The sequence below is a fragment of the Gymnogyps californianus genome, unplaced genomic scaffold (assembly GCF_018139145.2).
Source record: "Gymnogyps californianus isolate 813 unplaced genomic scaffold, ASM1813914v2 HiC_scaffold_83, whole genome shotgun sequence".
Lineage (NCBI taxonomy): Eukaryota > Metazoa > Chordata > Aves > Accipitriformes > Cathartidae > Gymnogyps > Gymnogyps californianus.
In genome coordinates this window covers 167725-195563 of record NW_026114476.1, presented here as the reverse complement: position 1 = coordinate 195563, position 27839 = coordinate 167725, and the positions used below count along the sequence as shown (strand labels likewise).

The window sequence follows — 27839 nt, the reverse complement described above, 5'->3', positions numbered from 1 at the left end:
AGGCTGCGGGCGCCGTGTTGACCGAGGAGGAGCGAGAGGAAGGCCGGAGCGCTGCAGGCAGCCCCGCCCGCTGCGGCCCGGCTGGCTGGCTGGCTGGCTGGCTGGGTGGGTGGTGGGTGGCTCGGCGTCCGGGCGGTCTGCGAGCGTCCCCGCGGTGCGGAGCCGTGCTGCCAGCGAGGCGGAGGGGCCGGCGGCAGCGGCCGGGAGCGGCGAGCCGGAGCGGGAGCGAGCCGGAGCCGGAGCCGGAGCCGGAGCCGGAGCGGGAGCGGGAGCCGGAGCCGGAGCCGGAGCGGAGCCGGAGCGGGGGCGGGTCGGCGTTCGTCGGCGGGAGCGTCCGGCGGTGGTGCGGTGCCGGCGGAGCCGCGGCGGCGATGTGCGCGGCGGGGAGGCGGTGGGGCCGGCGGGAGCGAGCCGTGCTGTGGTGCGTGCTGGTGTCGGCGTGGGAGGCGGCGTGGGGGCAGCTGCGCTACTCGGTTGCCGAGGAGATGCCGAAGGGCTCGTTCGTGGGCGACGTGGCCACGGACCTGCGGCTGGACCTGCGGTGCTCCGCGACAGCGGGTCCGTATCATAGACAGAGGCAGGACGCAGTACTTCGCTCTGCACGGGAAGACGGGACATTTAGTGACGGCGGAGAGGCTAGACAGAGGCAGCTGTGCCGGCTGGTGGAGAAATGCGTGCTGCGCTGTGAGGTGATAGTGGAGGGGGAAATGCAGGTTTACGCAATCGAAGTGGAAATCACGGACATTAACGACAACGCGCCCAGCTTCCGAGAGGCAGACAAAGAACTGAAAATGAGCGAGACGACAGCTCCGCTGGGTCGCGGTTTCCCCTGGCCGAGGCTCACGACCGGACGTGGGACCGAATTCCTGCAGAGGTACGAGCTGAGCGGCGACGAGCACTTCTCGCTGGCCGTGCAGGCGGGCCCCGGCGGGGCTCAGCGTCCCGAGCTGGTGCTGGCGAAGGCGCTGGACCGGGAGGAGGCGGCGTTTCACGAGCTGGTGCTGAGGGCGAGCGACGGCGGAGAGCCGGCGCGGACGGCACGGCGCGGATCCGTCGGGCGTGCTGGACGCGAACGACAACGCGCCCGTGTTCAGCCAGGCGGAGTACACAGTGCGTGTGCCGGAGGACGTGCCCGTGGGCTCCGTCCTCGTCAGCGTCACGGCCGCCGACGCCGACGAGGGGCTGAACGGGCACGTGAATACAGTTCCATAAAATTCAGACGGCGTCGGAACTTTTTTGCCTGGACTCTGACGGGAGCAATATCCTTAAGGAGCTTTGGACTTTGAGGAAATCTCGTCACATCACTGGAGTGCAGGCAATGATGGCGGGAGCTTTTCGACACGGCGAAAGTCGCGATCAGCGTGACAGACGTGAACGACAACGCGCCCGAACTGACAGTGTCGTCGGCGCTGGCTGCGATCTCTGAGGACGCGCCGTCGGGGACGGTGGTGGCCCTGCTGCACGTGCAGGACCGGGACTCGGGGGCGAACGGCGAGGTGCGGTGCAGCATCGCGACGCGCGTCCCGTTCCGGCTGGAGCGGTCGTTGAGGCAGCTACTACCGCGTGGTGACGGCGAGCGAGCTGGACGGGAGGCGGTGGCGGAGTACAACGTGACGGTGCGGGCGGCGGACGGCGGGTCGCCGGCGCTGTGGAGCAGCGCGGTGCTGGCGCTGCGGGTGCTGGACGTGAACGACAACGCGCCGGTGTTCGCGGAGGCGCGCTACAGCGCCCGGCTGCCCGAGAACAACGCGGCGGGCGCGCTGGTGCTGACGGTGCGGGCGTCGGACGCGGACTGGGGCAGAACGCGCGCGTGCGGTACCGGCTGTCGGAGGGCGGGTGCGGGGCGCGCCGCTGTCGTCGTACGTGTCGGTGCAGGCGGAGACGGGCGCGCTGTACGCGCTGCGCTCCTTCGACTACGAGGAGGTGCGCGAGGTGGGGCTGTGGGTGCGGGCGGAGGACGGCGGCGCGCCGGCGCTGAGCAGCAACGTGTCGGTGCGGCTCGTGATCGTGGACGAGAACGACAACGCGCCGCAGGTGCTGTACCGCCGGCGCGCGGCGGCGGCGGCGCGGCGCGGGCGCGGGGTGGGCGGGCGTGGAGCTGGCGCCGCGCTCGGCGGAGCCCGGGGCGCTGGTGGCCAAGGTGGTGGCGGTGGACGCGGACGCGGGGCAGAACGCGTGGCTGTCGTACGAGCTGGCCAAGGCGACGGAGCCGGGGCTGTTCCGCGTGGGGCTGCACAGCGGCGAGGTGCGGACGGCGCGCTTCCCGCTGGCCCGCGACGCGGCGCGGCAGAGCCTGGTGGTGGTGGTGAAGGACCACGGGCGGCCGGCGCTGTCGGCCACGGCGACGCTGACGGTGGTGCTGGCCGAGAGCGTGGCCGAGCTGCTGTCGGAGCTGGGCAGCGCGGCGGCGGCGCCGGGCGAGGCGGCCGGCAGCCTGACGCGGTGGCTGGTGGTGGCCGTGGCGGCCGTGTCCTGCCTCTTCCTCGCCTTCCTGCTGCTGCTGCTGGCGCTGCGCCTGCGGCGCTGGCGCCGCTCGCAGCTGCTGGCGGCGGGCAGCGGCGCCTTGCGCGGCGTCCCGGCCTCGCACTTCGTGGGCATCGACGGCGTCCGCGCCTTCCTGCACTCCTACTCGCACGAGGTGTCGCTCACCGCCGACTCGCGCAAGAGCCAGCTCCGCTTGTCGGGCGGCAGCTGCTGCGACACCCTCCCGGCCCGGCCGCCGCCCGACGAGCCCGCGCCGCTGCTCGGGGAGGACCCTGCCGGCGCCCGCCGCGCGGACCCCGCCGCTCCCCCGGTGAGTTCCTCTGAGCACACTTGCTCCGCGACGCTTCCCTCTGCTGCTTCTCTGCCCTTTCCCCGCCGCCTTCTCTCTCTGTCCCGCGCGCGGAGCTGTCGTTCCAAGGAAGGCAAAGCTGCGTTCAGCACCGCGCTGGGTGCTGGTGCCTCTTGCTGCGGGGAGGGGAGCGTGGGGTTGCGGCTCAGCGTTACAGTGGCTGTGGGAGGCCGGCGAAGGGAGCCTGCTGCCGGCTGGAGCTTCCTTAGAGCGGGCCTTTGGCTCTCATCACGGCGTTCCTGTGTTGCACGCCGTTCCCTGAGCCAGTCTCTCCTGGAGGACAGCGCCTCTTTTACTTTCAGACCCTTGACGTTTCTCCTCTGAGGTGCACTTAGCAGACAATCTGTCTCCCTCTTAGTGCAGAGATGTGAAGACAGCTATGTGCAGTCCGTGCGTGATCCTGATGCATGCTGAACAGAAATGTGTGGGCAACTGGCTGTTATGAGAGGTGCTTGCAGATGCTGAGGGTCAAAGAACACCATGCAAGGTGTGAAGGGTTGGAGATGGGAGTCGTGGGAGCTGTGTGTGAGGAGCTGTTGAAGGGCACAAGAGCTGTGGTTTGCTCCTTTCCCTGTTCAGTGCCCAGCTGTGGCGTCATGCAATGCGAGTTTCGTCTTCCCAAGCGAGTTTAGCCAGAAGACATGTTATTCCAGCTGCGTGGGGAGCCCTGGGAGGTTCTTCCTGTGTGTTTGCAGGTTGTCATCAGTTCTTAACTAACAGCTTAATTAGGTACTTATGCGAAATGCCATAATGGGAGCTTTGGGAAGAGGGAAGTGCCCTAATCTAGAAGAGTATGTTGTGCTCCCTTCCTCTCTGCGCGTGTTAAGTTCTTGCCTTGCTCGTTGTAATGATCTGAAGGTGGGCCTTTGTCTCTGACAGTGTGTGGAAGATCGCATCTGTTCCATTTGTCTGACTGTCCCGTACATGCCTCTCACGTTTACAGCTGTAAAGAGAAAGACTTCCATAGATGTGTTTCCTCCAAATGCGAACTGGAAGAAATGCTCTTGCTTGTCACATAGACATGGTGAGAAGTCACATATTCTCCATGGTAAGGAGCAGTTGTCTGTGCCACTTTTCTTTGGGTGGAGTCCATCTGCAAATGATGAAGATCAACGACAGGCATGCAATCTGTGAAGGGTTTGAGGAGAGTCTAGGGGGTGCTGTGCGTGAGGATGTACTGGTGGAGACAAGGCGTGTGTTTTGTCGATTCCAGGGTTTATTGCTGGCCTACATAAAATGAGTCTGAAGGTGTCTTATTTTGGATATCGCCTTGCTTGGACTCCAACTGACCAAGTTGTGGGTTCATCAGTTTGCTTTGCTGTTGCATGATGTTTCCTGGGAATGGCAGTTACTGAGCACAGACAGTACACTTTACGTTAAGATTGGAGAGTCATGTATCTTCCAAGTTGCCCAATGTGCTGCAGTAGGATGATGGTGTCTTTGAGCTGATGCTTTGGCGACTGGGTCTTTATAGGAGCTGCATATTGCTTATGCACTTGAGAACATTTTGCATTTCTTCAAGTAGAGTGATGAGCAGAGAAATCTGTTTGCACGCGTCCGTGTTGTGATCTTTGTTCTCAGTAAGGAGAAGTTGCGCGTGCAACTTTTCTTTCAATGGTGTCTGTCTGCAAAGGTAGCTTTCCTGTTGCATGATGTTTGGGCAGGGTGAAAAACTCTGTCTGCCCCGAGACAGGGCACCTGAAAAAGTTTGCTGTGGTACAATTTGAAATGACTAAAAGATGTCAAGACGTGTAAAAGTTCCGTTTGTCGTAGTTGTTATAAGAGGCTCGGAGTGGTGGTTCCATGCATTTTCCCTATTGTATCGTCCAAAGAAATTCCTTTGAGGAACTGTGGCTCTGGTCTTTGGTGTGAGCTGCTGTGTGAGCCTCCTGTGGAGTATTTGCCAAGTAGACAGCCTTCTTGTGTACCTCCTACAGCTGACATGATCTGAAATGTTAAGCTATGACGCCTTCACTTGTGTAGGTTTCCCATTCTTGCCTTGTTGGTTGTCCAGGTGTAAAGCTGGGCCTCATTGTGGCTGGTAACCCTTGAAACGTTGAAAGCTCTGTGAGAATTGTTGGGCTGGGGGAGCAGTTTCCATCCGTACCTTGAAGGTGTTCAGGTGCCAAGAGAAAGACTTTGATAGACTTGTGTTTCCCTAAGATGGCACGGAATGACATGCTCTTTTGCCTGTGGCTGACATATGGCCAAAACATTGGATATTGACCATGGTGCAAGTAATGACTGTGAATGTTGTGCAAGGAGGGTGAGAGGCTGGCTTTGAGGCAGGAAACTGGGCGAGTCTAGGTGTTTTTGGCTGAGCAGTGGTTTGATTTCATGCCTGGTGCCAAGGCCTGTGCCGTTTTGGCTGTGATCCTGGTTTCCCTGTCCTGAAAGGCAATGGTAGTCCTCCAATCCTGAAGTGTTTGTGCAATAACTGTGGGCAGAGAATATGATGCATGTGTAGAACAGCTTATAATTCCTGTGTGAAACCTCTTTCATCCATCTGTATCTCCTGGAACATTGCGATGGAGAATTGCTTCATAGTTGTCATGACCCTTTCTTTCAGGCCTTTATTTCCTGGAAGGTCGTGGTTCATTTTGCCCATTTCTGGGTGCTGCTTTTGCATTTGAAACTGTGTGTGTTTTTTTGCAGCAAATACTTACTTCAAGCACCTAAGACAGAAGTTTAGGTGTGAGGAAAATGAAGCAGAAGCTAAAAGAGCATCTGTTGTAGTTTCTCAGAAGACTTAGCTTGAGAAAGAGGCCCATGAGAAGGGGCTTACACTTACGGCTTCATATTTGTGGGAGATGAGCAGGCCACAGAGTAGAAAAATTGCTGAGAGCCATGACTATTTCTTAGAATGAAACTTGCTGCTGCGTAGTCCAGAGTAAGACTTTAGGGCTGCACTTGCAGCTTGAGATCTGAATGACTTCTGGTGCTCTCTGGGATGACTTTCCACGCCTGCAGTGAAGACTGAGACGTCCTCTCGGTGAGTTGCTCTGACACCACTTTCTCTTCTAATGCTTCCTTGCCTTGCTTGTCTGATTTATGTTTTTGTTGTTCTTTACCTGGTCTCCTACGTATGTAGGTTTCCTTGTAATTATCAGCAGAGCTTCGTTTAGCAATGCTGTCGTGTGTTCGTGCCTCTTGCTCATGCTGCAGGGAGTGTGAAAGGCAGGAGCTGTGAGGGTATCATGGTGTTCTGTTCTTGTTGGTGGGGAACATATGTAAACATGACCTCAGTAGAAGTGGCATCTCTGTGGAACAAGTGTGTGTGATAAAAGAGGGGAGGAGATTCCCGTGAGCCATGAGTTTGATGAGCCGTTCTCTGTTGGATGCCTGCTCCTCTTGTAGTTTGGCCGTTTACCATTTGGGTGCTTTTGAATCCTTCTATTTCTTCCGAGAATGGTGGTGAGCAGAGAAATACACCTGTCTTCTTGGTGGGATTGTAGTGCGTTATCCTCTCCTGATATGTTTTTGCCAATTAGGAGAAGGTCAGAAGCAAAGCTGCAAGTTGTGTAGGGTTGGAGAGAAGACTCGGGGAGCTCTGTGTGTAGAGGCTATAGCAGAACAGATGGTCATTTCCTTGCTTGTCACAGTTAACACAACCGTGTGCCTGATGGAGTACCATGCAATTTGAGTTGCTTCTGCTCAAGAAGTTTGGCCTCAGAAATGTTATTCCACCTGATCCGTTCATTTCTGTATGTTTCTAACTCTTGCCTTGCTTGTTGTCATGAGCTACAGCTTGACCTCAGGGCGTCTGATCCACTGGGGAAGGTCACATCTGTTGCAATTGTCTGAGTGCAGGGGCAGTTCCCGTACACCCCTTTGAGGTTTACAGCTGTAAAGAGGAAGGCTTTCATAGGCATACGTGTGCTCACCCAGGCACGCTTGTCTGTAGCACAAGAATGCAAAACCCATGTCTACTGCAGTCCTCAAAGTGCAGAGTGGCAACCCAGGCCAGGCAAGGAGTTTCCATGAAGAGACTAGGGGTCAGTGGGAGAACACGTGCAGGGTGTTCCCCACATGGTCCCCCAAATCATATTGGCCGCTCAGTTGGAAAGATATGGGTTTGACAGGCGGACCGTTAGATGGATAAGGAACTGGCTGGATGGCCGTGTACTAAGAGTCAGTGGCTCAATGTCCAAGTGGAAACCAGTAAGGTGTGGTATTCCTCAAGGGTCCGTACTGGGACCAGTAGTATTTAGTATCTTCATCAATGACATAGTGAGTGGGATTGAGTGCACCCAAAGCAAGTTTGCAGATGCTACCAGCTGAGTGGTGCAGTCGATTTGCTAGAGGGAAGGGATGCCACCCAGAGGGACCTTGACAGGCTGGAGGAGTGGGCCCATGTGAACCTTGTGCAGTTCAACAAGGCCAAGAGCAAGGTCCTGCCCCTGGGTTGGGGCAATCCGCAATATCAATACAGGCTGTGGGAGGACTGGATTGAGAGCAGCCTTGCAGAGAAGGACTTGGGGGTACTGGTAGGAGACAAATGGGACATGAGCTGGCCATGTGCACTTGCTGCCCAGAAAGCCAATCGTGTCCTTGGCTGCATAACAAGTAGCATGGCCAGCAGGTCGAGGGAGGTGGTGCTCCCCCTCTACCATGCTTTCATGAGACCCGACCTGGAGTACAGCGTACAGCTCTGGGCCCACACTACAAGAAAGACATGGACCTGTTAGAGCTGGTCCAGAGGAGGGCCACAAAAATGGTCAAAGGACTGGAACACCTCCCTATGAAGAAGAGCTGAAGGAGTTGAGGTTCTTCAGCCTGGAGAAGAGAAGGCTCTGGGAGACCTTATTGCGCCTTTTCAATATATAAAGGGGGTTGATAAGAGAGATGGGGAGAGACTTTTTACCAGGGCCTGTCATGACAGGACAAGGGGCAACGGTTTTGAACTGAAGGAGGGTAGGTTCTGATTTGACATGAAGAAGTAATGTTTTATGATGAGAGTGGTGAGAGACTGGAACAGGTTGCCCAGGGAAGTTGTGGATGCGCCATCATTGGAAGGGTTCAAGGACAGCTTGGACGGGGCTTTGAGCAACGTGACCTAGTGAAGGATGTCCCTGCCCATGGCAGAGGGGTGGACTCGGTGATCTTTACAAGTCCCTTCCAACCCAAACTACTGTATGATTCTATGAAAGACTCGACGTGGCTTGGCACTTTGCCATTGTCAGCCCCTCAAGTATGGAGATGCAAAAGAAGGAAGTTTTGTGAATCAGAAACAAAACAATAAAGATTATTTGGCTATGTTAGGATAGAGCTCTACACACTACCTTTAGGGTGATACATTTTGCAGTGTAATTGCTCTTCTCCCTACAAGAAAAATCAACAGTGGGACAAAGGTCAGAGACTTACAGGAGCAAAAGGAAGAAAGGCCGGGAAGAGGGAAACCCTTTGCAGGCCCGGCATGACAGGATTGCAATGACTTTTGCTTTGTTCTGTTTCTGATTACTTCTTGATTACTCCAACACAACTATTTCCTTCTTGGTATTTGTGGCAGGGAAGGAAAGCAGAACTGAAAAAACCTGACAGAGTGCTAAAAAGCTCTTAAAGTCTTCCCTAGCTATAATATGGTTGCTTGCTCTTATAGTTGCGTCATGATTATATAAAAGCTAGATGAGTTCCTTTATTATTGCTGTGCCAGGAACATTGCCTTCTGAGCATTCATTGTGGCTCAAGGGGACGACGTGAAAGTACCCGAGCGCATATGTCCGTTGTAAACGCCTTTGGAGTTGCATTAAGGAAAGGTTTCCATGCTTCCTGAGTCAAATAAAAGAGAGGTGTTGGTGGGGAATATATGTAAACATGACCTCAGTAGAAGTGGCATCTCTGTGGAACAAGTGTGTGTGATAAAAGAGGGGAGGAGATTCCCCGTGAGCCATGAGTTTGATGAGCCGTTCTCTGTTGGATGCCTGCTCCTCTTGTAGTTTGGCCGTTTACCATTTGGGTGCTTTTGAATCCTTCTATTTCTTCCGAGAATGGTGGTGAGCAGAGAAATATACCTAACCTCACGCCGAGGGCAGTGGGCTGCTGGGTCTTCCTTGCTCTGCTTGGGCGGCTACTGCTGATCTCTGTTTCCATGAAGGAATGAAACAGTGCTGTGCCGTGTCTTTGGTGGCAGCAGGCAGTGCGAAGCGGCACTTCCTGCGTCGTCAGCTGTCACACGAGTAGGGTCAGTGGAGAGGTTCCTGCCATTCAAGCTTGTGCTGGATAAAATGGTACAGGTGGTGTGACCCTCTGAGATGTAATGAGCTCTGCTGATGCTGGACGTCGAGAACGCAAAAAAAGGGTCTACAAAACCTGTGCTGTCTACAATGGTGTGTGTTAGTAACGGTGAAGGCGTACCCTTCCTGTGCTGAATGAGACCCTGTACCTTTCTGAACCTCCGTCCTCTTTCTCCTGAGTTTCCCCGGGTGGGGTGGATGGGAAGTGCTGATCCGTGTCTCCATGAAGGAAGGAATGAAGAAAGGAACGGGCAACCCCCTTCCACTCAGAGCAGGCAGCTAGCGGTGGCACTTCTTGGTTCTTTGGTGGTCAGAGGTTCGGGTTCAGCTGAGAGGTTTTGACTATGACTCTCGTTTGAGTTCGTAACAGTGAACACGGTAAATTAATGATTCTGCACGACAGAGTCGGGAAAAATGCGGTGGACGCTCGGTGTTGGAGCTTTTTCCTTCCTGATCACTTTTTTCCCAAGCCGATGTACTTGGACGTGGTTGATAGCTGGATGCAAACCCTTTGGTTAATGGTGTTTCCCAAAGGAAAGGTGCATGTGGCTCCACGCATGGAGAAGTTACAGATTGTTCCTCCCTAGTGAATGTTCCCCTCTTCCATGGAGTGCCCTGCCATGTTTTGGAGAAGGCTGCTGCAGAAATGGCAGCATTAATGGGACGGATACATTTTATCCAGGCATGATTTTTCCGAGTTCTTTGTGCAGTAATTTCTCATTTCTTTTTCCTGGGTGGTAGTTCCCTCTTTTTTACCGTCCCTGATCTGTCTTTCATACACAGGGGAAGGTGTAGAATGGGATCGCAAAAAAAACCCTACCAAACTGCCTTTTGTAGTTCAGAGCCTGTCTTCTTTTCCGATCCCCTTTTCCCAAAGAGAGGTGCTTGGCCCTGGTTGATCCCCTTGACAGGGGAATAGGAAACCGAGGAATTCAGTCTCTCAGCCACTTTTTGCAATAGCTGTTGCATCTACGTGTTGAGAAGAAGAGGCTCTACCCATCCTGAGAACATCTCTAAAACCAGAAGGAATTACTCAAAATGACAGCAATTAGGCACCTCAATAAAGTCCATTTACACTTTTACAAAGCCTCCACATAGTTCAGGGTGTGCAGCTGTACTTGTCTTCTCCTGCTGTCCTACAGTATTTTGTTGGAAAGTTGTCCTACCAACATGAAGATTCAAGCATTAGATGAACCCTGTACTAACAAGCATCCATCTTTTCCACCGTGATTGCTGAGAAAAATCAAAGCCCCTTCCTGCTCGTTCAAGCTCTCGAATTCCTCGGATAGATATAAATGTAAATGTGTATAAACTATACAAACCCTAAATTCATGTGGCCTAAGAAAAAGGGAAATCACCCGTTAAAGGCCTTCAAATTTCCTTTTCCATTATTAGCTCTATCTGTGGATGTACCCGCCTTTTAATACAATTCAGTTGCTCTCATCCAGTTCAAAAACACTGTAGAGAATAGACGAATACCGGGAAAAGAAAGGGCGTAAGAAAGATCTGGAGCAAACCAAGCCTGTTCTATGGCTGCACCCATCCCCGCTTTGCTGTTGTGGGCCACAGAAGAGGCACAGGAGCCGAGGCAGAGGGACCCGTTGTTCTTCTTGCTGTACTCGCACAGCCATTTTCCCTGCAGTTTGCGGGGAGCCGAGCAGATGGTTCTGGCCAGGTTCACTGCAGGTGCTTCCCGCCTCCCGGGTAGCTGTAGTACAGTGAGTGCGAAGTGATCAAGGGACGTAGAGGCTGAAACGGGGGTGGGTGGGAGAGCATGGTTTTCGAGCAGGAGGGAGCCTCCTCCGGCACTGTGTTTTGAGGAAGGTCTTCTAGGGAGAACTCCCAGAGCCCATGGCAGGCTCCTGGGCAACCCCAGCTCCACAGGAGCTTCGTCTATATCGCCATTACCACTTCATTCTTCCCGTGCGGTAGAAGTACCCCGCCCACGGGAGGCGTGTGATTTCTTTGTGGTCGTGATGGCCTGGAGGCTGAAAGAGGAGCTCGGCTGGAGACAAGCCAGCGCCGGAGATCAGGGCTGGACGGGAACCGATGTGTCCGCGGCGGCGGCCCCGTCCCCGCGAGCTGCCCGTGGCAAAGGCAGGGCGGGCAGCGCTCGGCAGCGCTCGGTGCCTGCAGTGCCGGGAGGAGGCTGCGGGCGCCGCTGTTGACCGAGGAGGAGCGAGAGGAAGGCCGGAGCGCTGCAGGCAGCCCCGCCCGCTGCGGCCCGGCTGGCTGGCTGGCTGGCTGGCTGGCTGGCGTGGGTGGGTGGCTCGGCGTCCGGGCGGTCTGCGAGCGTCCCCGCGGTGCGGAGCCGTGCTGCAGCGAGGCGGAGGGGCCGGCGGCAGCGGCCGGGAGCGGCGAGCCGGAGCGGGAGCGGGAGCCGGAGAGCCGGAGCCGGAGCCGGAGCGGGAGCCGGAGCGGGCGGCGGCGGGTCGGCGTTCGTCGGCGGGGAGCGTCCGGCGGTGGTGCGGTGCCGGCGGAGCCGCGGCGGCGATGTGCGCGGCGGGGAGGCGGTGGGGCCGGCGGGAGCGAGCCGTGCTGTGGTGCGTGCTGGTGTCGGCGTGGGAGGCGGCGTGGGGGCAGCTGCGCTACTTGGTTGCCGAGGAGATGCCGAAGGGCTCGTTCGTGGGCGACGTGGCCAAGGACCTGCGGCTGGACCTGCCGGCGCTCCGCGACAGCGGCGTCCGCGTTGTCTCCGAAGGCAGGACGCAGTACTTCGCTCTGCACGGGAAGACGGGACATTTAGTGACGGCGGAGAGGCTAGACAGAGAGCAGCTGTGCCGGCTGGTGGAGAAATGCGTGCTGCGCTGTGAGGTGATAGTGGAGGGGAAATGCAGGTTTACGCATCGAAGTGGAAATCACGGACATTAACGACAACGCGCCCAGCTTCGAGAGGCAGAAACGGAGGTGAGAATGAGCGAGACGACAGCGCTGGGGTCGCGGTTTCCCCTGGCCAGGGCTCACGACCCGGACGTGGGACCGAATTCCCTGCAGAGGTACGAGCTGAGCGGCGACGAGCACTTCTCGCTGGCCGTGCAGGCGGGCCCCGGCGGGGCTCAGCGTCCCGAGCTGGTGCTGGCGAAGGCGCTGGACCGGGAGGAGGCGGCGTTTCACGAGCTGGTGCTGAGGGCGAGCGACGGCGGAGAGCCGGCGCGGACGGGCACGGCGCGGATCCGCGTGGCGGTGCTGGACGCGAACGACAACGCGCCCGTGTTCAGCCAGGCGGAGTACACGGTGCGTGTGCCGGAGGACGTGCCCGTGGGCTCCGTCCTCGTCAGCGTCACGGCCGCCGACGCCGACGAGGGGCTGAACGGGCACGTGAAATACTCCTTGAAGAAAGTGTCGGACCTGGCATCGGAGGTTTTCCAGCTGGAGTCTGAGACGGGAGCGATCACGCTGGTGCGGAGCCTTGACTTCGAGGAAGGTGACTGCTACGAACTGGAGGTGCAGGCAGAGGACGGCTGGGGCCTTTCCGACACGGCGAAAGTCGCGATCAGCGTGACAGACGTGAACGACAACGCGCCCCAGATTTCGGTGCGGTCGGCGCTGAGTGCGATCTCTGAGGACGCGCCGCCGGGGACGGTGGTGGCCCTGCTGCACGTGCAGGACCGGGACTCGGGGCGAACGGCGAGGTGCGGTGCGCATCGCCGAGCGCGTCCCGTTCCGGCTGGAGCGGTCGTTTGAGGACTACTACCGCGTGGTGACGGCGAGCGAGCTGGACCGGGAGGCGGTGGCGGAGTACAACGTGACGGTGCGGGCGGCGGACGGCGGGTCGCCGGCGCTGTGGAGCAGCGCGGTGCTGGCGCTGCGGGTGCTGGACGTGAACGACAACGCGCCGGTGTTCGCGGAGGCGCGCTACAGCGCCCGGCTGCCCGAGAACAACGCGGCGGGCGCGCTGGTGCTGACGGTGCGGGCGTCGGACGCGGACTGGGGCAGAACGCGCGCGTGCGGTACCGGCTGTCGGAGGGGCGGGTGCGGGGCGCGCCGCTGTCGTCGTACGTGTCGGTGCAGGCGGAGACGGGCGCGCTGTACGCGCTGCGCTCCTTCGACTACGAGGAGGTGCGCGAGGTGGGGCTGTGGGTGCGGGCGGAGGACGGCGGCGCGCCGGCGCTGAGCAGCAACGTGTCGGTGCGGCTCGTGATCGTGGACGAGAACGACAACGCGCCGCAGGTGCTGTACCCGCCGGCGGCGGCGGCGGCGGCGGCGGCGGGGCGCGGGCGCGGGGTGGGCGGGCGTGGAGCTGGCGCCGCGCTCGGCGGAGCCCGGGGCGCTGGTGGCCAAGGTGGTGGCGGTGGACGCGGACGCGGGGCAGAACGCGTGGCTGTCGTACGAGCTGGCCAAGGCGACGGAGCCGGGGCTGTTCCGCGTGGGGCTGCACAGCGGCGAGGTGCGGACGGCGCGCTTCCCGCTGGCCCGCGACGCGGCGCGGCAGAGCCTGGTGGTGGTGGTGAAGGACCACGGGCGGCCGGCGCTGTCGGCCACGGCGACGCTGACGGTGGTGCTGGCCGAGAGCGTGGCCGAGCTGCTGTCGGAGCTGGGCAGCGCGGCGGCGGCGCCGGGCGAGGCGGCCGGCAGCCTGACGCGGTGGCTGGTGGTGGCCGTGGCGGCCGTGTCCTGCCTCTTCCTCGCCTTCCTGCTGCTGCTGCTGGCGCTGCGCCTGCGGCGCTGGCGCCGCTCGCAGCTGCTGGCGGCGGGCAGCGGCGCCTTGCGCGGCGTCCCGGCCTCGCACTTCGTGGGCATCGACGGCGTCCGCGCCTTCCTGCACTCCTACTCGCACGAGGTGTCGCTCACCGCCGACTCGCGCAAGAGCCAGCTCCGCTTGTCGGGCGGCAGCTGCTGCGACACCCTCCCGGCCCGGCCGCCGCCCGACGAGCCCGCGCCGCTGCTCGGGGAGGACCCTGCCGGCGCCCGCCGCGCGGACCCCGCCGCTCCCCCGGTGAGTTCCTCTGAGCACACTTGCTCCGCGACGCTTCCCTCTGCTGCTTCTCTGCCCTTTCCCCGCCGCCTTCTCTCTCTGTCCCGCGCGCGGAGCTGTCGTTCCAAGGAAGGCAAAGCTGCGTTCAGCACCGCGCTGGGTGCTGGTGCCTCTTGCTGCGGGGAGGGGAGCGTGGGGTTGCGGCTCAGCGTTACAGTGGCTGTGGGAGGCCGGCGAAGGGAGCCTGCTGCCGGCTGGAGCTTCCTTAGAGCGGGCCTTTGGCTCTCATCACGGCGTTCCTGTGTTGCACGCCGTTCCCTGAGCCAGTCTCTCCTGGAGGACAGCGCCTCTTTTACTTTCAGACCCTTGACGTTTCTCCTCTGAGGTGCACTCAGCAGACAATCTGCCTCCCTCTTAGTGCAGAGATGTGAAGACAGCTATGTGCAGTCCGTGCGTGATCCTGATGCATGCTGAACAGAAATGGTGTGGGCAACTGGTGTTTAATGAGAGGTGCTTGCAGATGCTGAGGGTCAAAGTACACCATGCAAGGTGTGAAGGGTTGGAGATGGGAGTCGTGGGAGCTGTGCGTGAGGAGCTGTTGAAGGGCACAAGAGCTGTGGTTTGCTCCTTTCCCTGTTCAGTGCCCAGCTGTGGTGTCATGCAATGTGAGTTTCGTCTTCCCAAGCGAGTTTAGCCAGAAGACATGTTATTCCAGCTGCGTGGGGAGCCCTGGGAGGTTCTTCCTGTGTGTTTGCAGGTTGTCATCGGTTCTTAACTAACAGCTTAATTAGGTACTTATGCGAAATGCCATAATGGGAGCTTTGGGAAGAGTGCCCTAATCTAGAAGAGTATGTTGTGCTCCCTTCCTCTCTGCGCGTGTTAAGTTCTTGCCTTGCTCGTTGTAATGATCTGAAGGTGGGCCTTTGTCTCTGACAGTGTGTGGAAGATCGCATCTGTTCCATTTGTCTGACTGTCCCGTACATGCCTCTCATGTTTACAGCTGTAAAGAGAAAGACTTCCATAGATGTGTTTCCTCCAAATGCGAACTGGAAGAAATGCTCTTGCTTGTCACATACACATGGTGAGAAGTCACATGTTCTCCATGGTAAGGAGCAGTTGTCTGTGCCAGTTTTCTTTGGATGGAGTCTATCTGCACATGATGAAGATCAACGACAGGCATGCAATCTGTGAAGGTTTGAGGAGAGTCTAGGGGGTGCTGTGCATGAGGATGTACTGGTGGAGACATGGCGTGTGTTTTGTTGATTCCCAGGGTTTATTGCTGGCCTACATAAAATGAGTCTGAAGGTGTGTTATTTTTGGATATCACCTTGCTTGGACTCCAACTGAGCAAGTTGTGGGTTCATCAGTTTACTTTGCTGTTGCATGATGTTTCCTGGGAATGGCAGTTACTGAGCACAGACATACACTTTACGTTAAGATTGGAGAGTCATGTATCTTCCAAGTTGCCCACTGTGCTGCAGTAGGATGATGGTGTCTTTGAGCTGATGCTTTGGCGACTGGGTCTTTATGGGAGCTGCGCATTGCTTATGCACTTGAGAACATTTTGCATTTCTTCAAGGTAGAGTGATGAGCAGAGAAATCTCTTTGCACGCGTCCGTGTTGTGATCTTGTTCTCAGTAAGGAGAAGTTGCGTGTGCAACTTTTCTTTCAATGGTGTCTGTCTGCAAAGGTAGCTTTCCTGTTGCATGATGTTTGGGCAGGGTGAAAAACTCTGTCTGCCCCGAGACAGGGCAGCTGAAAAAGTTTGCTGTGGTACAAGATGAAATGACTAAAAGATGTCAAGACAGTGTAAAAGTTTCCGTTTGTCGTAGTTGTTGTAAGAGGCCGGAGTGGTGGTTCCATGCATTTTCCCTATGTATCATCCAAAGAAATTCCTTTGAGGAACTGTGGCTCTGGTCTTTGGTGTGAGCTGCTGTGTGAGCCTCCTGTGGAGTATTTGCCAAGTAGACAGCCTTCTTGTGTACCTCCTACAGCTGACATGTTAAGCTATGACGCCTTCACTTGTGTAGGTTTCCCATTCTTGCCTTGTTGGTTGTCCAGGTGTAAAGCTGGGCCTCATTGTGGCTGGTAACCCTTGAAACGTTGAAAGCTCTGTGAGAATTGTTGGGCTGGGGGAGCAGTTTCCATCCGTACCTTGAAGGTGTTCAGGTGCAAGAGAAAGACTTTGACAGTCTTGTGTTTCCCTAAGATAGCATGGAATGACATGCTCTTTTGCTGTGGCTGACGTATGGCCAAAACATTGGATATTGACCATGGTGCAAGTAATGACTGTGAATGTTGTGCAAGGAGGGTGAGAGGCTGGCTTTGAGGCAGGAAACTGGGCGAGTCTAGGTGGTTTTTGGCTGAGCAGTGGTTTGATTCATGCCTGGTGCCAAGGCCTGTGCCGTTTTGGCTGTGATCCTGGTTTCCCTGTCCTGAAAAGCAATGGTAGTCCTCCAATCCTGAAGTGTTTGTGCAATAACTGTGGGCAGAGAACAATGATGCATGTGTAGAACAGCTTATAATTCCTGTGTGAAACCTCTTTCATCCATCCCTGGAACATTGCGATGGAGAATTGCTTCATAGTTGTCATGACCCTTTCTTTCAGGCCTTTATTTCCTGGAAGGTCGTGGTTCATTTTGCCCATTTCTGGGTGCTGCTTTTGCATTTGAAATGTGTGTGTTTTTTGCAGAAATACTTACTTCAGGCACCTAAGACAGAAATTTAGGTGTGAGGAAAATGAAGCAGAAGCTAAAAGAGAATCTGTTGTAGCTTCTCAGAAGACTTAGCTTGAGAAGAAGCCCATGAGAGGGGTTTACACTTACGGCTTCATATTTGTGGGAGATGAGCAGGCCACAGAGTAGAAAAATTGCTGAGAGCCCATGACTATTTCTTAGATGAAACTTGCTGCTGCGTAGTCCAGAGTAAGACTTTAGGGCTGCACTTGCAGCTTGAGATCTGAATGACTTCTGGGTGCTCTCAGGGATGACTTTCCACGCCTGCAGTGAAGACTGAGACGTCCTCTCGGTGAGTGCTCTGACACCACTTTCTCTTCTAATGCTTCCTTGCCTTACTTGTCTGATTTATGTTTTTGTTGTTCTTTACCTGGTCTCCTACGTATAGTAGGTTTCCTTGTAATTATCAGCAGAGCTTCGTTTAGCAATGTGTCGTGTGTTCGTGCCTCTTGCTCATGCTGCAGGGAGTGTGAAAGGCAGGAGCTGTGAGGGTATCATGGTGTTCTGTTCTTGTTGGTGGGGAACGTATGTAAACATGACCTTAGTAGAAGTGGCATCTGTTACATTTGTCTGACTGTCCCGTACGTGCCTTTCACGTTTACAGCTGTAAAGAGAAAGACTTCCATAGATGTGTTTCCTTCAAATGCGAACTGGAAGAAATGCTCTTGCTTGTCACATAGACATGGTGAGAAGTCACATGTTCTCCATGGTAAGGAGCAGTTGTCTGTGCCAGTTTTCTTTGGGTGGAGTCCATCTGCACATGATGAAGATCAACAACAGGCATGCAATCTGTGAAGGGTTTGAGGAGAGTCTAGGGGGTGCTGTGCGTGAGGAGGTACTGGTGGAGACAAGGCGTGTGTTTTGTCGATTTCCAAGCTTCATTGCTGGCGTACATGAAATGAGTCTGAAGGTGTTTTATTTCTGGATATTGCCTTGCTTGGACTCCAACTGACCAAGTTGTGGGTTCATCAGTTTGCTTTCCTGTTGCATGATGATTCCTGGGAATGACGGTTATTAGGCACAGTTGCAAACTTTGCATTACACGTGGTAGTGTACTGTATCTTCCAAGTTGCCCATGTGCTGAAGAAGGATGACGTTGCCGTTGAGCTGAGACTTTGATGAGTAGGTCTTTAATTGAGTTCCATAGCGCTCATGGCTTTTAGAACCTTTTCTGTTTCTTCTTCAAATTATATGGGATGAGCAGAAAATCTCTTTGCATGCATGGCTATGGTCTATGGTGTGAAGTTCTGTGTGAGCCTCCTGTGGGCTTGTTAGCAACGAGTTACCTTTTCTGTGTACCTACTACAACTGACACAATATGAAACGTGAAGCTATGATTCTTACACTTGTGTAGGTTTCCCATTCTTGCCTTGTTCTTTGTCCAGGTCTAAAGTTGGGCCTCATTTTGGCTGGTAATCTTTAACCATTAAAAGATGAAAAGACTGAGAGATTATCGGGCTGGGAGAGTAGTTTCCATCCATACCTTGAAGGCTTGCAGCTGTCAAGATGTGGTGGGTTAACCTTGGTGAGCCGCCAGGTGCCCACCAAGCTGCTCTGTCACTCCCCCTCCTTCAAGTGGATGGAAAATACAATGAAAAGGCTCATGGGTCGAGATAAGGGCAGGGAGATCACTCAGTGATTATCGTCACAGGCCAAACAGACTTGAGTCGGGGAAATTAATTTAATGTATTGCCAATGAAAGTCAGAGTAGGGTAATGAGAAAGAAGAACAATCTTAAAACATCTTCCCGCCACTCCTCCCTTCTTCCTGGGCTCAACTTCACTCCCGATTTCTCTACCTCCTCCCGCCGAGAGGTGCAGGGGGACGGGGAATGGGGGTTGCGGTCAGTTCATCCTGCGTTGTCTCTGCCACTCCTTCCTCCTCACGCCCTTCCCCTGCTCCAGCGTGGGGTCCCACCCATGGGAGACAGTCCTTTACGAACTTCTCCAACCAACTCCTTCCCACAGGCTGCAGATCTTCACAATGTGCTCCAGTATGGGTTCTCTCCATGGGGTGCAGTCCTTCAGGAACGGACTGCTTCAGCATAGGTCACCCGCAAGGGTCACAGGTCCTGCCAGAAGACGTGCTCCAGCATGGCTCCTCTCCACGGGGCCATGTTCTTCCAAGAGCCTGTTCCAGTGCGGGCTCTCCACAGGGTCACAGCCTCCTTCGGGGCACATCCACCCGCTCCAGCGCGGTGTCCTCCACGGGCGGCAGGGTGGATATCTGCTCCACCATGGACCTCCATGTGCTGCAGGGGACAACCTGCATCACCATGGTCTTCATCATGGGCTGCAGGGGAATCTCTGCTCCGGCACCTGGAGCACCTCCTTCTTCACTGACCTTGGTGTCTGCATAGTTGTTTCTCTCACGTATTCTCACTCCTCTCTCCCAGCTGCTGTTGCACAGCAGGTTTTAACCCTTCTTAAATATGTTATCCCGGAGGTGCTACCACTGTCGCTGATTGGCTCAGTTTGGCCAGCGCGGCTCCATCTTGGAGCCAGCTGGAACTGCCTCTGTCATACAGGAGGGAAGCTTCTGACATCTTCTCACAGAAGCCACCCCTGTAGCCCCCCGCTACCAAAGCCTTGCCACGCAAACCCAATGCACGAGACAAAGACTTTGATAGACTTCTGTTTCCCTAAAATGTCGCGGAATGAAATGCTCTTTTGCCTGTGGCCGATAGATGGCCAAAAGTTGGATATTGTCCATGGTGCAACTAGAGGCTGTGAACGCAGAGCAAGGAGCATGAGAGGCTGGCTTTGAACCAGGAAACTAGGTGGGTCAATGCGGTTTTGGATGAGCAACGATTTGATTTCATGGCTGGTGCCGAGGTCTGTGCCATTCATGCTGTGATCCTGGTTTCCCTGTCCTGAAAGGCAATGGTAATCCTCCAACAATAATAAAGTGTTTGTGCAATAACTGTGCATGTAGAGTGATGATGGTCCTCCTGCTGGCGGAGGACCTTTTCAGCGGGGACACCTCTGGGAAGTGGAGCCCGAGCACCAGTGCCAGCGCTGAAGAGCCGCCCGTCGACACCGACGTGCCACACGCCTACAAGCCCACGCTCTCGTTGTTTTCCTTGAGCCTTTCTGAACCTCTGTCCTCTTTGCCTTGGGTTTCCCTGGGTGGTGTCGATGGGAAGTGCTGGTCTGTATGTCCATGAAGCAATGAGAGAAGGAACAGTGTAACCCCCTTCCATTCTGAGCAGGAAGTGAGACATGGCACTAGCTTTTTCATCCTACGTGTAGGCTCAGTGGACAGTTGCTGGCCATTCAGTTTGTGCTGAGTAAAATGGTAGAAGCTAAAACTGGTGAAGCTGAAACCTTTTGATTTCTCGTGAAAGCGCTTGACTCTGCATAACAGACTCTGTAACAGGGTTGGGTTTGTGTTGCAGAGCTTCTTTTCCTTTCTCAATGCTTTTTCCCAATGGGATGCACTTGGACCTGATTGATAGCATTGGACACAGAGCTGTTGCTTATTGCTGTTTTGGGAATGGATTTCCAAAGGGAACGAGCGTGAGGTTCCATTAATAGAGAAATTAATTTTCTTCTGCGTAAAGAAAGAAAGGAGTCTCGCCGTCTGCCCTCCCAGCTTTTGGAGGAAGGCCGCTGCAGAAAGAGTAGCATTAGGCAGATGAATTCCTTTTCTCCAGGCATGATTTCTCTGTGTTGTTGCTGCAGCTCATTGTTTATTCCATCCTTGGGGGTAGTACCTTCCTGACATTCCTCTACATTGCTCAACTGACTTTTATATACAGGTGAGGGTCAAGGGAGATGTTGAGTATAGCTGAGGGTAGAAAAGCATTTCCCTGGAGGGCTGTAATTGCTATGGCATCAATACCGGATTTCATCCATCCATACCTTGAAGTTTCCATCCGTACCTTGAAGGCTTAGAGGCGCCAAGACAAGGACTTTGATAGACTTCTGTCGCCCTAAAATGTCGCTGAATGAAATGCTCTTTTGCCTGTGGCTGACAGATGGCCAAAAGTTGGATATTGTCCATGGTTCAACGAAAGGCTGTGAAGGCAGGGCAAGGAGGGTGAGACACTGGCTTTGAACCAGGAAACCAGGTGAGTCAATGTGTTTTTGGCTGGGCAATGGTTTGATTTCATGGCTGGTGCCAAGACCTGGGCCATTCACGTTATGATCCTAGCTCTGCTGTCCTGAAAGGCAATGACAGTCTTCTGATGAGAAAGTATTTGTCTAATAACTCGGCATTTAGAAGGACGATGCATGGGTAGAATGGCTTACAATTCCTATGTGAAACCTCCTTTATCCATCTGCATCTCCTTTAACATTGTGATGTAGAGTTTCTTCAGAGGTGGGATTAAACTTTCTTGCAGGCCTTTGTTTCCTGGAAGCTCATGGTTCATTTTCCCCATTTCTGGATAGTTCTTTATGTTTTTGAAACTGTGAGTGTTGTTTTGCAGCAAATACGTACTTCAGCCACCTAAGACAGAATTTTAGGTGTGAGGAACATGAAGCAAAAGCTAAAAGAGAATCTCTAATATTTTCTCTTAGCTTGAGAAAGACACCCATGAGAAGGTGTTTACACTTACAGCATTTTATTTGTAGGGAGATTAACGGGCCACGTAGTAAAAAGCAACTGATGAGAGCTGACGAATATTCCATAAAACAAATGCCCTACTATGTAGTCTAGAGTAAGATTTTAAGGTCGCCCTTGGAGCTTGAGACCTCAATGGCTGCCAGGTACTCTGGAGGATGACTTTCAATGCCCACAGTGAAGAGCGAGACATCCTCCCAGTGACTTTCCTCTGACAACATTTTCTCTTTCCAGGCTTCCTTGAGTTGCTTGTCAGTTTTTTCTCTTTCCGTGGTCTCCTGTGTATGTAGGTTGAGTTATAAGCAGCAGGCTATCTTCCCTGTGTGTTAGTGCCTCTTGCTCGTGCTAGAGCTGGTATGGAAGGCAGGAGATGTGAGGGTGCATTTGTGTTCTGTTTTTGGTAGGAAGAGTAGATGAAAGCATGACTATAGTAGAAGTTGCGTCTGTGTGGAAGAGTGCGTATGATAAAAGAGGGGAGGAGATTCCACCTAAGTCACTAGTTTGATGGCCCATTGTCTGTTGGATGACCGCTCCTCTTTACTTCAGCTGTTGCTCCTTCATGTGCTTTAGAGTCCTTCTGTTTCTTCTGAGAATGGTGGTGAGCAGACAAATGTAGCTCCTTCTTGGTGTGATCGTGGTGCATCATCATATCACGATATGTTTTTGCCACTTAAGAGAAGGTCAGAAGCAAACCTGCAAGTTGTGTAGGGTTGGCGAGAAGCCTTGGGGGAGATGTGTTGGTGGGGGGCCGTAGAAGAAGAGATGGTCATTTCCCTGCTTGTCATAGTTACTCCCTTAGGCACACGGTTGTGGTACCATGCAATTCGAGTTGCTTCTGCTCAAGAAGTTTGGCCTCAGAATTCCCTTCATTCCTGTATGTTTCTAACTCTTGCCTTGCTTGTTGTCATGAGCTACAGCTCGACCTCAGGGCGTCTGATCCACTGGGGAAGGTCACATCTGTTGCAACTGAGTGCAGGGGCAGTTCCCGTACACCCCTTTGAGGTTTACAGCTGTAAAGAGGAAGGCTTTCATAGGCATACGTGTGCTCACCCAGGCACGCTTGTCTGTAGCACAAGAATGCAAACCCATGTCTACTGCAGTCCTCAAAGTGCAGAGTGGCAACCCAGGCCAGGCAAGGAGTTTCCATGAACAGCTTTGACAGTTGGACAGTTAGATGGATAAGGAACTGGCTGGATGGCTGCATCCAAAGAGCTCTAGTCAATGGCTCAACATCCAATTGGAAACCAGCAACGTGTGGTGTCCCGCAAGGGTCCGTACTGGGACCAATACTATTTAAGTTATCTCAAGAATATGTTCATCAATAACCCACACAGTGGAATTGAGTGCACCCACAGCAAGTTTGCAGATGACACCGAACTGAGTGGTGCAATTGATTCCCTAGAGGGAAGGGATGCCATCCAGAGGGACCTTGACAGGCTGGAGGAGTGGGCCCATGTGAACAAGGCCAAGTGCAAGGTCCTGCCCCTGGGTTCGGGGCAATCCCCAGTTTCAGTACAGAGTGGGGGATTGAGAGCAGCCTTGTGAAGAAGGACTTGGGGGTACTGGTAGGAGACAAATGGGACATGAGCTGGCCATGTGCACTTGCTGCCCAGAAAGCCAATCATATCCTGGGCTGTATAACAAGTAGCATGGCCAGCAGGTCGAGGGAGGTGGTGCTCCCCCTCTCCCACGCTTTCGTGAGACCATAGCTGGAGTACTGCATAGCTCTGGGGCCCACACTACAAGAAAGACATGGACCTGTTAGAGCTGGTCCAGAGGAGGGCCACAAAAATGGTCAAAGGACTGGAACACCTCCCTATGAAGAAGGGCTGAAGGAGTTGAGGTTCTTCAGCCTGGAGAAGAGAAGGCTCTGGGGAGACCTTATTGCGCCTTTTCAATATATAAAGGGGGTTGATAAGAAAGATGGAGAGAGGCTTTTTACCAGGGCCTGTCGTGACAGGACAAGGGCAATAGTTTTAAACCGAAGGAGGGTAGATTTTGATTGCACATAAGGAAGAAATGTTTTATGATGAGAGTGGTGAGAGACTGGAGCAGGTTGCCCAGGGAAGTTGTGGATGCGCCATCATTGGAAGGGTTCAAGGACAGCTTGGATGGGGCTTTGAGCAACGTGATCTAGTGAAGGATGTCCCTGCCCATGGCAGAGGGTGGACTCGATGATCTTTAAAGGGCTTTTCCAACCAAACCCACTGTACAATTCTATGAAAGACTCGATGCTTGGTACTTTGCCATTGTCAGCCCCTCAAGTATGGAGATGCAAAAGAAGGAGTTTTGTGAATCAGAAAGACAATCGTAGAGGTCTATCTTATTGTCAGTAATTCCTGAGTCTAATAGAAGAGAGACCCCAAAGCTGGGTGCAGCCACTGAACCAGTAGTCAAATCCCGGGCCCCTGGGAGCGCGGCCATCAGCCGGCTGCGGTGGCGTCGCGGCGCCTCCGGGTGCCGCTGTTGGCCGACGCGGAGCGGCGCTGGAGCCGCAGCCGGGGCCGGAGCCGGGGCCGGAGCCGGAGCCGGAGCCGCCGCAGCGTCGTGCCCCCGCAGGCTGCTCGCTCGCACGGCGCCGGCCAGAGCGGCAGCGGCACGGGCAGCAGAGGCGAGAGGCGGCGCGGGAGCGGCGGCGTCCGAGCCGGCGCCGAGATCGCTGCCGTCCGGCGGCCCCTGCGCTCGCTGCGGAGAGCGGCTGGAAGGGAGGGAGGGCAGCGGCAGGAGGGAGGAGCGCGGCGAGCGCTGCCGAGAATGGCGGGCAGGCAGAGGCAGAGCCGCCGGCGAGCAGCCGGGCGAGTGCTGCTGCCCGCTTTGCTGCTGGGCTTGTGCTGCCGGGCGGCGCCGGAGCGGATCCGCTACGCCATCGCCGAGGAGCTGGGCAGAGGCTCGCTGGTGGGGCCGCTGGCGCGGGACCTGGGGCTGAGCCCGGCGGAGCTGCCGGCACGCAAGCTGCGGCTCAGCGCCGAGAAGCACTACTTCGGCGTGAGCGGGGAGACCGGGAACCTGTACGTGAGCGAGAGGCTGGACCGGGAGGAGCTGTGCGGCGAGGCGGCGTCCTGCTCCGTCAGCTTCGAGGCGCTGCTGCAGAACCCGCTCAACGTTTTCCACGTCGAGGTGGCCATCCAGGACGTCAACGACAACTCCCCGGCCTTCAGCAAGCCTGCTCTGGACTTCGAGATCCCTGAGTTGACGCTTCCCGGTGCTCGTTTTCCGCTGGAGATGGCCCGAGACGCGGACGCGGGCAGCAACTCGCTGCTGACTTACGAGCTCACCAGCAACCCGTCCTTCACTCTGGCCGTGAAGGAGGGCCCGGGTGGAAAGCAGCAGCCGGAATTAGTGCTGGAGAGCGCGTTGGACCGCGAGCAGCAGAGCTCCTTTCAGCTGGTGCTGACGGCGGTGGATGGCGGGGACCCGTGAGGTCCGGGACCGTGCAGGTTCGCGTCAACGTGACGGACGCCAACGACAACGCGCCCGTGTTCAGTAAAAGCGTGTACGAGGCGCGAGTGCGGGAGAATGTGCCGGCGGGGTCGCTGGTGCTGCGGGTGCGGGCCACGGACGCGGACGCGGGCTCCAACGGGCGGGTCTCGTACTCCTTCGGCAACGTCGCGGACGGCGTCCGCGCCTTGTTCGGTGTCGACAGCGACAGCGGCGAGGTCAGGACGGCGGGGCCGCTCGATTTCGAGGAGAAGAGCAGATACAGCTTCGGGCTGGAGGCGAGGGACGGCGGCGGGCTCACGGCTCACTGCGAAGTGCAGATAGACATCACGGACGAGAACGACAACGCGCCGGAGATCACGGTGTTGTCGGTGTCGAGCCCGGTGCCCGAGGACGCGCCGGCCGGCACGGTGGTGGCGGTGGTGAAAGTGCGGGACCGGGACTCCGGGGAGAACGGGCAGGTGTGGTGCGAGCTGTCGGGCGAGGCGCCGCTGTCGATCGTGGCGTCGTCGGCGGCTCGTACAAGGTGGTGACGGCGAGCGCGCTGGACCGGGAGCAGGCGCCCGAGCAGCGGGCGACGGTGGTGGCCAGGGACCGGGGCAGCCCGGCGCTGTGGAGCCGCCGGCGCTGGTGCTGGAGGTGTCGGACGTGAACGACAACGCGCCGGTGTTCGAGGAGGCCGCCTACAGCGCCTACGTGGCGGAGAACAACGCGGCGGGCGCGCCGGTGCTGCGCGTGCGCGCGCGGGACGCGGACGCGGGCGCCAACGGGCGCGTGAGCTACTGGCTGGCGGGCGGCAGCGCGGCGCGGGGGCGCGGCGCCGTACGTGTCGGTGGAGGCGCGGAGCGGCGCGGTGTACGCGCAGCGCTCCTTCGACTACGAGGAGTGCCGCGAGTTCGCGGTGGCGGTGCGGGCGCAGGACGGCGGGGCGCCGGCGCGGAGCTCGACGGCGACGGTGCGCGTCTTCGTGCTGGACCGCAACGACAACGCGCCGCGGGTGCTGTGGCCGGCGGCGGGGGCGGGGCGGGGCGGCGGCGGCGCCGTTCGAGGTGGTGCCGCGGTCGGCCGAGGCCGGGTACCTGGTGGCGAAGGTGGTGGCGGTGGACGCGGACGCGGGGCGCAACGCGTGGCTGTCGTACGAGCTGGTGCAGGCGCCGGAGCCGGCGCTGTTCCGCGTGGGGCTGCACAGCGGCGAGGTGCGGACGGCGCGGGCCGTGTCGGCGAGGGACGCGGCGAAGCAGCGGCTGGTGGCCGTGGTGAAGGACCACGGGCAGCCGGCGCTGTCGGCCACGGCCACGCTGCACGTGGTGCTGGCCGAGAGCTTGCAGGAGGCGCTGCCGGAGCTGAGCGAGGGCGGCGGGCGGCGAGTCGCCGGCGGAGCTGCAGTTCTACCTGGTGCTGGCGCTGGCGCTCCTCTCCGCCCTGTTCCTGCTGAGCGTGGCGCTGGCCGTGCTGGCGCGGGTGCGCCGGGCCGGGCCGCCCGCCGTCCTGCGCTGCCTGGGCGCGCAGCGCTTCTCCGTGGCCGGCGGCGCCTTGCCGGCCGACTTCTGCGAGGGCACCTTGCCCTACTCCTACAACCTGTGCGTGGCGCCGGGCCGCGCCGTCGCCGAGGCCGCTTGGCTGCCGCCGCCGCCGCCGCTGCCCAGCCTGCCCGCGGAGGAGCTTCTGGGCGGGGAGCCCTGCGGGAAGCGGAGCCCGAGCAGCAGCGCCGGCGCGGGAGAGCCGCCCGCCGACGCCGACGCCGACGCCCCGCAGGTCTGTAAGCCCGCGCAGTCCTTGCCTCTGAGCCTTTCCGAACTCAGGCCGAGGGCGTGGGCTGCTGGGTCTTCCTTGCTCTGCTTGGGCGGCCACTGCCGATCCCTGTTTCCATGAAGGAATGAAACAGTGCTGTGCCGTGTCTTTGGTGGCAGCAGGCAGTGCGAAGCGGCACTTCCTGCGTCGTCAGCTGTCACACGAGTAGGGTCAGTGGAGAGGTTCCTGCCATTCAAGCTGTGCTGGATAAAATGGTACAGGTGTGGTGACCCTCTGAGAGGTAATGAGCTCTGCTGATGCTGGACGTCGAGAAGGCAAAAAAGGGTCTACAAAACCTGTGCTGTCTACAGTGGTGTGTGTTAGTAACGGTGAAGGCGTACCCTTCCTGTGCCGAATGAGACCCTGTACCTTTCTGAACCTCCGTCCTCTTTCTCCTGGGTTTCCGGGTGGGTGTGGATGGGAAGTGCTGATCCGTGTCTCCATGAAGGAAGGAATGAAGAAAGGAACGGGGTAACCCCTTCCACTCAGAGCAGGCAGCTAGCGGGCACTTCTTGGTTCTTTGGTGGTCAGAGGTTCGGGTTCAGCTGAGAGGTTTTGACTACGACTCTCGTTTGAGTTCGTAACGTGAACACGGTAAATTAATGATTCTGCACGACAGAGTCGGGAAAATATGGCGGACGCTCGGTGTTGGAGCTTTTTCCTTCCCGATCACTTTTTTCCCAAGCCGATGTACTTGGACGTGGTTGATAGCTGGATGCAAACCCTTTGGTTAATGGTGTTTCCCAAAGGAAAGGTGCGTGTGGCTCCACGCATGGAGAAGTTACAGATTGTTCCTCCCTAGTGAATGTTCCCCTCTTCCATGGAGTGCCCTGCCATGTTTTGGAGAAGGCTGCTGCAGAAATGGCAGCATTAATGGATGGATACATTTTATCCAGGCATGATTTTCCAAGTTCTTTCTGCTAGCGTTAGTTCCCTCTTTTTTACCGTCCCTATCTGTCTTTCAACACAGGGGAAGGTGTAGAATGGAACCTCAAAAAACCCAGACAAACTGCCTTTTGTAGTTCAGACCTGTCCTCTTTTCCGATCCCTTTTTCCCAAAGAGAGGTGCTTGGCCCTGGTTGATCGCATTGACAGGGGAATAGGAAACCGAGGAATTCAGTCCCTCAGCCGCTTTTTGGAATAGTGCCTGATTTACAGTAGAGGTAGTGGGCTGTTGGTCTTCGTTTGCTTTGGCAGTTAGTGCCGATCTCTGTTTCCATGAAGGAATGAAATAATCCTGTACCGCCATGTTTTGGCAGATGCCAAAAGCTGATGGCACCTCCTTGTCATCAGCTGTCACACGAGTCGAGTCAGTGGAGAGGTTCTGC

The 27839-nt window shown here is 56.4% G+C and overlaps 3 pseudogenes; all 3 read left to right on the top strand.

Moving 5' to 3' along the window:
• The first annotated feature begins 371 nt into the window (after window positions 1-371).
• LOC127029175 (protocadherin gamma-A10-like) lies at window positions 372-3157 on the top strand (annotated as a pseudogene).
• An 8387-nt stretch (window positions 3158-11544) lies between these two features.
• Window positions 11545-14365, top strand: LOC127029174 (protocadherin gamma-A2-like; annotated as a pseudogene).
• Window positions 14366-24036: 9671 nt separating this feature from the next.
• On the top strand, window positions 24037-26592 carry LOC127029173 (protocadherin gamma-B2-like; annotated as a pseudogene).
• Window positions 26593-27839: the final 1247 nt, after the last annotated feature.